This window comes from Mus caroli, chromosome 8 (assembly GCF_900094665.2).
Source record: "Mus caroli chromosome 8, CAROLI_EIJ_v1.1, whole genome shotgun sequence".
In the NCBI taxonomy this organism is placed as follows: Eukaryota; Metazoa; Chordata; class Mammalia; order Rodentia; family Muridae; genus Mus; species Mus caroli.
Window position 1 is genome coordinate 90,329,124 of NC_034577.1, and position 7,485 is coordinate 90,336,608.

Here is a 7,485-nt window from a genome sequence, read left to right on the forward strand (position 1 = left end):
CTACTCAGTTATTAAAAAGAATGAATTTATGAAATTCCTAGGCAAATGGATGGACCTGGAGGGCATCATCCTGAGTGAGGTAACCCAATCACAAAAAAACTCACATGATATGTACTCACTGATAAGTGGATATTAGCCCAGAAACTTAGAATACCCAAGATATAAGATACAATTTGCAAAACACATCAAACTCAAGAAGAAGGAAGACCAAATGGTGGATACTTTGCCCGTTCTTAGACTGGGAACAAAACACCCATGAAAGGAGTTACAGAGACAAAGTTGGAGCTGAGACAAAAGGATGGACCATCTAGAAACTGCCATACCCAGGGATCCATTCCATAATCAGTTTCCAAAAGCTGACAGCATTGCATATACTAGCAACATTTTGCTGAACGGACCCTGATATAGCTGTCCCTTGTGAGGCTATGCTGGGGCTTAGCAAACACAGAAGTGGATGCTCACAGTCACCTATTAGATTGATTACAGGGTCCCCAATGGAGGATCTAGAGTAAGTATTCACGGAGCTCAAGGGATCTGCAACCCTATAGGTGGAACAACAATATGAACTAACCAGTATACCCTCGCCCCCCGGGCTCGTGTCTCTAGCTGCATATGTATCAGAAGAAGGCCTAGTTGGCCATCACTGGGAAGGGAGGCCCATTGGTCTTACAAACTTTATAAGCCTCAGTACAGGGGAACTGCAGGGCCAAGAAGTTGGAGTGAGTGGGTAGGGGGGTGGGGGAAAGGAGGGTATGGGGAACTTTCGGGATGCAGTTTGAAATTTGAAATGTATATTAAGGAAATTCTAATAAAAAATAATAAAATTAAAAAAAGTTCTAGCCAGAGCCATTAGACAACAAGAGGAGATCCACAGGATACTAATTTTGAAGGAGAAAGGCAAGATATCACTATTTTAAGATGACTTGATAGAATACATAAAACAACCACAAAAGGTCTATCAGATAGCTTTTATAACTTATAAATATAACTTTGGCAAAGGGTCTGGATATAACATTAATTTTAACAAAACATTATTAGCCTTCTTCTACTAAAGGATAATTGGCTGAGAAAGAAATCAGGGAAAGAACACCCTTCACAATAATCACAAATAATATAAAATACCTTGGTGTAACTCCAACCAAGCAAGTAATGATATGTATGACAAGAATTTTAAGTCCCTGCAGAAAGAAATCAAAGAAGTCCTCAGAAGATCGAAAGATCGCCCATGTTCATGGGCTGGCAGGTTTAATATAGTGAAAATGGCCATCTTACTGAAAGCAATCTACAGATTCAGTGCAATCCCCATCAAAATTCTAACTCAATTTTTCATAATTAGAAAGAGAACTTCTTGCATTCATTTGGAATAAACAAAAACCCAGGATAGAGGTATCTATTCTCAAAAATAAAAGAACTTCTGGGAAAGTCACCATCCCTCACCTTAAGTTGTACTACAGAACAATAGTGACAAAAACTGCAGGTACAGAGACAGGCAGGTAGATCAATGGAATAGAATTGAAGATCTAGAAATGAACACACCTATAGTCTCTTGATCTTTGACAAAGGAGGTAAAACCATCCAGGAGAAAATAGACAGCATTTTAAACAAAAGATGCTGTTTCAACTTGAGGTCAGCATGTTGAAGAATGCAAATTGATCCATTCTTTTCTCCTTGAACAAAGCTCAAGTTCAAGTGGATCAAGGACCTCCCCATAAAACAAGATATACTGAATCTAATAGAAGAGAAAGTGGGGAAGAACATCGAACACATTGGTACAGGGAAATTCTTCCTGAACAGAACACCAATAGCTGATGCTCTAAGATCAACAAATAAGACCTAATACAATTGAAAAGCTTCTATAAGGCATAGGATACTGTCAGCAGGACACAATAGCAATCAACAGATTCGGAACAAATCTTTACCAGCCCTACATCTGATAAAGGGTTAATATTCAAAATATGCAAAAAACTCAAGAAGTTAGACTCCAGGGAACCAAATAACCCTACTAAAAATAGGGTACACAGCCAAACAGAATTCTCAACCAAGTAATCTCAAATAGCTAGGACGCACTTAAAGAAATGGTCAACATCCTTAGTCATCAGGGGAATGCAAATCATAACAACCCCAAGATTTCACCTCACACCTATCAGAATGGCTAAAATAAAATAAAAAAAAAATGCAGGTGACATCAGATGCTGGCAAGGATGGAGAGAAAGAGGAAGACTCCTCCATAGCTGGTGGGACTGCAAGCTATTAGAACCACTTTAGAAATCAATTTGGCGAATCCTGAGAATATTAGAAATAGTTCTACCTGAAGACCCAGCTATACCAACTCTGGGCATATACCCAAAATATGTTCTAACGTATAACAAGGACACATGTTCTACTATGTTTATAGCAGCCTTATATATAATCCCAGAAGCTGGAAACAAACCAGTCATCCCTCAACAAAAGAATGGATATAGAAAATGTGTTACATTTACATGTAGAATACTAATTAATCATCTATTAAAAACAACGACTTCAAGAAATTTGCACGCAAATGGATAGAACTAGGAAATATAGCCCTGAGTAAGGTTATCCAGACTCAAAAGAACACACATGGCATGTGTTCACTGATAAGTGGATATTAGCCCAAATGCTCTCAATGCCCAGGAGACAACCCACAGACCGTACGGAGTTTGGGAGGAAGGAAGACCAGGGTGTGGATGCTTCAGTCCAGCACTGAGGGGGTAACAGGTTGATCGGATGATTGTGGGAGGTGGAGGGAGGGGGACCCTGGGAGGGAGACAGGAGGAGGAGGAAAAAAGGGGCCAGTATCAGGTAGTGGAGGAGATAGGAGAGAGGTACAGAGAGAGGGTCCGGAAATCAAATAAATATATGTAGCAGTGGAGGACGAGGAACTGGTTATAACCACTATACAGTCTCATATTACAGGGAAGCAAGAGGCTACTAGGACCTAATGGGGATGACTTTAGGTGAAGACCCAGCTATACCACTCCTGGGCATATACCCAAAATGTGCACAGTGACGGGGAGATAGAACCTGTAGAGATCACTTCCCATAGATAGGCACAGCCCCAGTCGAGGGATTGTGCCAACCACCCATCTCAAACTTTTTAACCCAGTAATGTCTCTGTCCAAAGGAAAGATGGGGACAAATACAGAGCAGAGACTGAAGGAAGGGCACTCTGGGGATCACCCCACTTGTGGATCCATCCTCTCTGCAGACACCAAACTGTAACTCTGTTGCTGTTGCCCAGAGGTCCTTGCTGACAGGAAATTGGTAATCCTTGGGAGGTTCTGCCTGCAACTATCCAATGCAGATGTGGATGCTTGGAGCCAACCATCTGACTGAGCTCAGGGATGCGGATGGTGAACCTGGTATGAGGACTGGAGGATTAGAGTGGGATTTCAACCCCATAGAAAGAACAATGTTGGCTAGCCAGACTACCCAGCTCTCCTAGGGACTAGACCGTCAACGGAGTGTAAACTTAAAGGAGATGGATAGTTAAGAGCTTGTTTTAGTTATGTTGAGAATGAGGGCTACAAATTCACATAGAGGATTTAGTTCTGAACACCTGAGGACCCCCATTCCACTTCTAACATAACTTCAGACTTACTCAAGACAAAAAAAGAAAAAATAAGATTATAGAAAAAATGCACATCAAAGCAGTTATATTTACTAGACCATAATTTTCATAAAGTGGCTAAAATTCCATAACACTTTCTAAAAGAAGGCTAATCAGAATTAAAATGCAAAGTTCCATGTGAATATCAACATAATAATAATAAATCTTTAAATGAAGTAGGCCATTATTTATTTAAGTGTTTGTCTTACATGGATCATTTCCCCTCCTTGGTACTTACCTGATTTGGTTTCCATAGATTTTTTTTGGGGGGGGGGTGAAGGGGAGAGGTGGAAACACTTTTAATCTTCACTGTATAAGGAATTACAAGAACAATAAATTAAGCCATATGTTGAGCCAAAATTTCCTTTATACAAAGTATTAAAATACAATGGCATTTCTAAAATGAAATAATAGGTATATAGTTGTAGTTATTAAGTAAACTAAGCCAAATGCTATACGTTAAAGAGAAACATCAATAAGACAAATGTATGAAGACACTTCTGAAATCCCCCATTTCATCGAGCATCAAAAACCGACAATCTTTTAGTCCTTTTCTTGTACATTATTTTGTATTCACAATCTCTGCATCTGATTGTATCCTTGGATTTTATCTCATTTTCATTGTGACACTCTCCACAAATATATATCATTGGCTGCTGCTTTAGTGATTGAACATGTTTCTGGGTGTCCATTGTTAGTGCCTCCGCAACTCAAAGAAACATCTCTGAGCACGCAAAAGCTTCCATTTCCATAGATTTTAAAGACAGAATTATTAGGAATATTTACTCAAACTTTATTTCAACACAATGTAATGGGACATTAATGTACACATTTGCAAAGGTTCACAAAAGTAAAGAAATTTTCAATGGTCTTACAGAAATAGGGAAGGCTAGTATATAAAATTTATTATCCTAAGTCTCCTATAGTGTTTTTGATGTGTTGTAATGTTAGCTAAAAGCAAGTTAGCAAGAGTAAAATTTCCAAAGTGTAATTTCTGGCAATGTACATGTTAAAATAGGTGACATCATGATGAATCAAGAGAAAGAGAAGGAACACAAGAGGAGGAGGAAGAGGAGGAGGAGGAGGAGGGTAAGAAGGAGGAAAGAGGATTTTGAGGTTATAAAGAAAAAGTTGAAACCGAGAGTATTATGACTTAGCTTTAACAACAAAAAAACTACCAACAACAAAGCCAACAAACAAAAATATATCAAACAACCAAGCAACAACAAACTAGTTCACATTATTGACTGAGATCTGAAGGAATGATAGAAGACAGGTTGAAAATGTAGATGACAGAAGACTGTGCTCATCACAATCAGAGACAGGAACTAGAGACAAGTGGCAGATCAAAGTGCATGGGGTACGGAGAAAGTGACAACAGTCTGAGAGCTCACATCTGGAACAGCAGAACGTTGCCATTTAGGTGTTGCCATGTGTATAAACACACGGTGACTAGTTTTACAGATTCGCTAATATTCCAGTGGGAATTAAAAACCTAGATGGTTTTGTGATATGTTATCACTGTGTCTGGATAAAGCAAAACATTTTTGCTGTTGTTGTTAAAATGACACAAGTGACTAGTTGAAGCACACAATACATTGATCTCAGCACAGGGAAGTTTAAAATCATGTCTGCTAATATTATCCCAAAGATGAGTCTCTTGATGCCTAAGAAACAATTTCAAGGATTAAAAATATTCCCAATGATAACACCAAGAAAAATGTAAAAGGGAAAACTCTGAAATGGAGTAGTGGAATAGAAATATGGTAATGAAAGTTGGAGTAGAGATGAAAACTTCAATGTAGCAAGTAGAGAGGAAACAATGTGTTGTTCAAAAAAGCAAATAGTAAAAGAAGCATAAACTTTGTTACCCACAAAGATATCAGTAATCTTGATGGGAAACAGTTCCCAAATATGCTGTGAGAAAAGAAGATTCTTAGGGTTTGGGAACAAAAAAGATGGGGTGGCAAAATACAGAGTCTATGAGTTCCACTTTTCTGTGTGTGTTGCAGTAGACTTTCCATTTCCCTTTTTCTTCCTACTGCCACAGTATTCTTAGAAGAATTGGTTGAGAAGATATTGAACTTCTCATCACTGTTAATTAAAAAGACTGGGAGAAGCTTTATAAAATAAATTCATCTAGAACAAAATAAATTAAAGAACTTAAAACAACCAAGAAAAAAATGAAACATTGACATTAGCCAGCAGAGAAATATGAATGCCATTGAACATTTCAGTTCAACTTTCTCTCTCTTTCTCTTACTCTCTCTTTCCCCTCTCTCTCTTTCTCTCTCTGTTACTCTCTCTCTCTCTCTCTCTCTCTCTCTCTCTATATATATATATATATATATATATATATATATATATATATATACACATATGTGTGTATATACTCTGCTTTATGTATAATATATACTATTCATTGTGGAAAATACTGGACCGAAGCACTTCCAATCATAGTGAGAAAGGTTTTGTTCCCTATTTCCAGAGACTGTATACCCTTCCTAATGCGTGCTCCATTCTTTCTAGACAACCTTCTACTTGCAACTACTACAAGAAATCCCCAGGACCTAAAAGAGTACTCCATCTAGAATCTCTGACACATCCCACTTACTTTTAAATTTACATTATTTTTTAACTAAATAAACTCCCATATAAGTTGGAATTTTTGAACCTTATCCTTTGTCCTCCCAACTGATGAGGTTACAGTGTGGTGACATAGCTAAAAGTTGGTCAGAGCACTTTGGCAAATGCTTGAGAACCTCTTCAGATATGTGGAGGAGACATTATCAGTCCTGCTTAGCCTCAAACAAAGGCTAATGGAAATTATGAACCGATAGCCCTACATTTAATACTGCAGCGTGATGTACTCCACATGGTGTCTCTGAAAGCAATAGTAGGATTAAAATATAGTTGTTGATAGTTGGAACCAAGGTTCTTTCTTACTATCTGGCTTCAAATTACATACAACACTTAATCAATTGTTGAAATTGTATACAAAGAACTATACCTAACCTTCAGAATTTACTATTTGCTTTAATAAATTCTGTTTATGTAAATCATTGAAAGGAACACAAAAGCAAAAACAAGAAAAGTATTTGGAGTATTTCTGTCTGTCTTTTTTTCTTTCCTTCCTTCCTTCCCCTCTTTTCTTGTCTTGTCTTTTCTTTTCTTGTCTTTTCTTTTCATTTCTCTCTCTCGTTCTTTCTTCTTTTTTCCTTCCTTCCTTCTTTCCTTCCTTCCTTCCTTCCTTCCTTCCTTCCTTTCTTTCTTTCTTTCTTTCTTTCTTTCTTTCTTTCTTTCTTTCTTTCTTTCTTTCTTTCTTTCCTTTCTTTCTTTCTTTCTTTCTTTCTTTCTTTCTTTCTTTCTTTCTTTCTTTCTTTCCCTACTTCCTTCTTCTTTTGGTAGGACATTCACAAGCAAAATAGGCCAGACTGAGCAGAAAGAAATGGAGAAATCTTTATCGGTCATCTGTGATCTTGTGTTACTTTTCCCCCAACACTAAGACCCACAAATGAGAATGGGGTAAGTTTTCTCTTCAGTCCTGTCTCCAGGGCTTCCTGGCCCCTGTACTTTGCTCTATGTTTCTGGTACTCATTTTTCCATTTGCAATGCCAGCAATATATTTGATGACTCTGACACTCCATACTTGCCTGACATTTCCAAAACATCATGCAGTAAGGAAATAGCTGAGTGCTTAATTTCATAAGCATTTTCAAAAAGACAGGCGTTTGCTTCCAACTTTGTCATTTCTTATCTTAATGAGCCTTAAATTGATAGATTAACCAAGCCAAACTTATAAGATTGTACTGTTAAACTTAATAAAGGTTTAACGAATGGATTTGACAGAGTGTTTG

General features: G+C 37.7%; 1 pseudogene; it reads right to left on the reverse strand.

Annotated features, from left to right (window-relative positions):
* Positions 1–4,143: 4,143 nt before the first annotated feature.
* LOC110300808 lies at positions 4,144–4,320 on the reverse strand (annotated as a pseudogene).
* Positions 4,321–7,485: the final 3,165 nt, after the last annotated feature.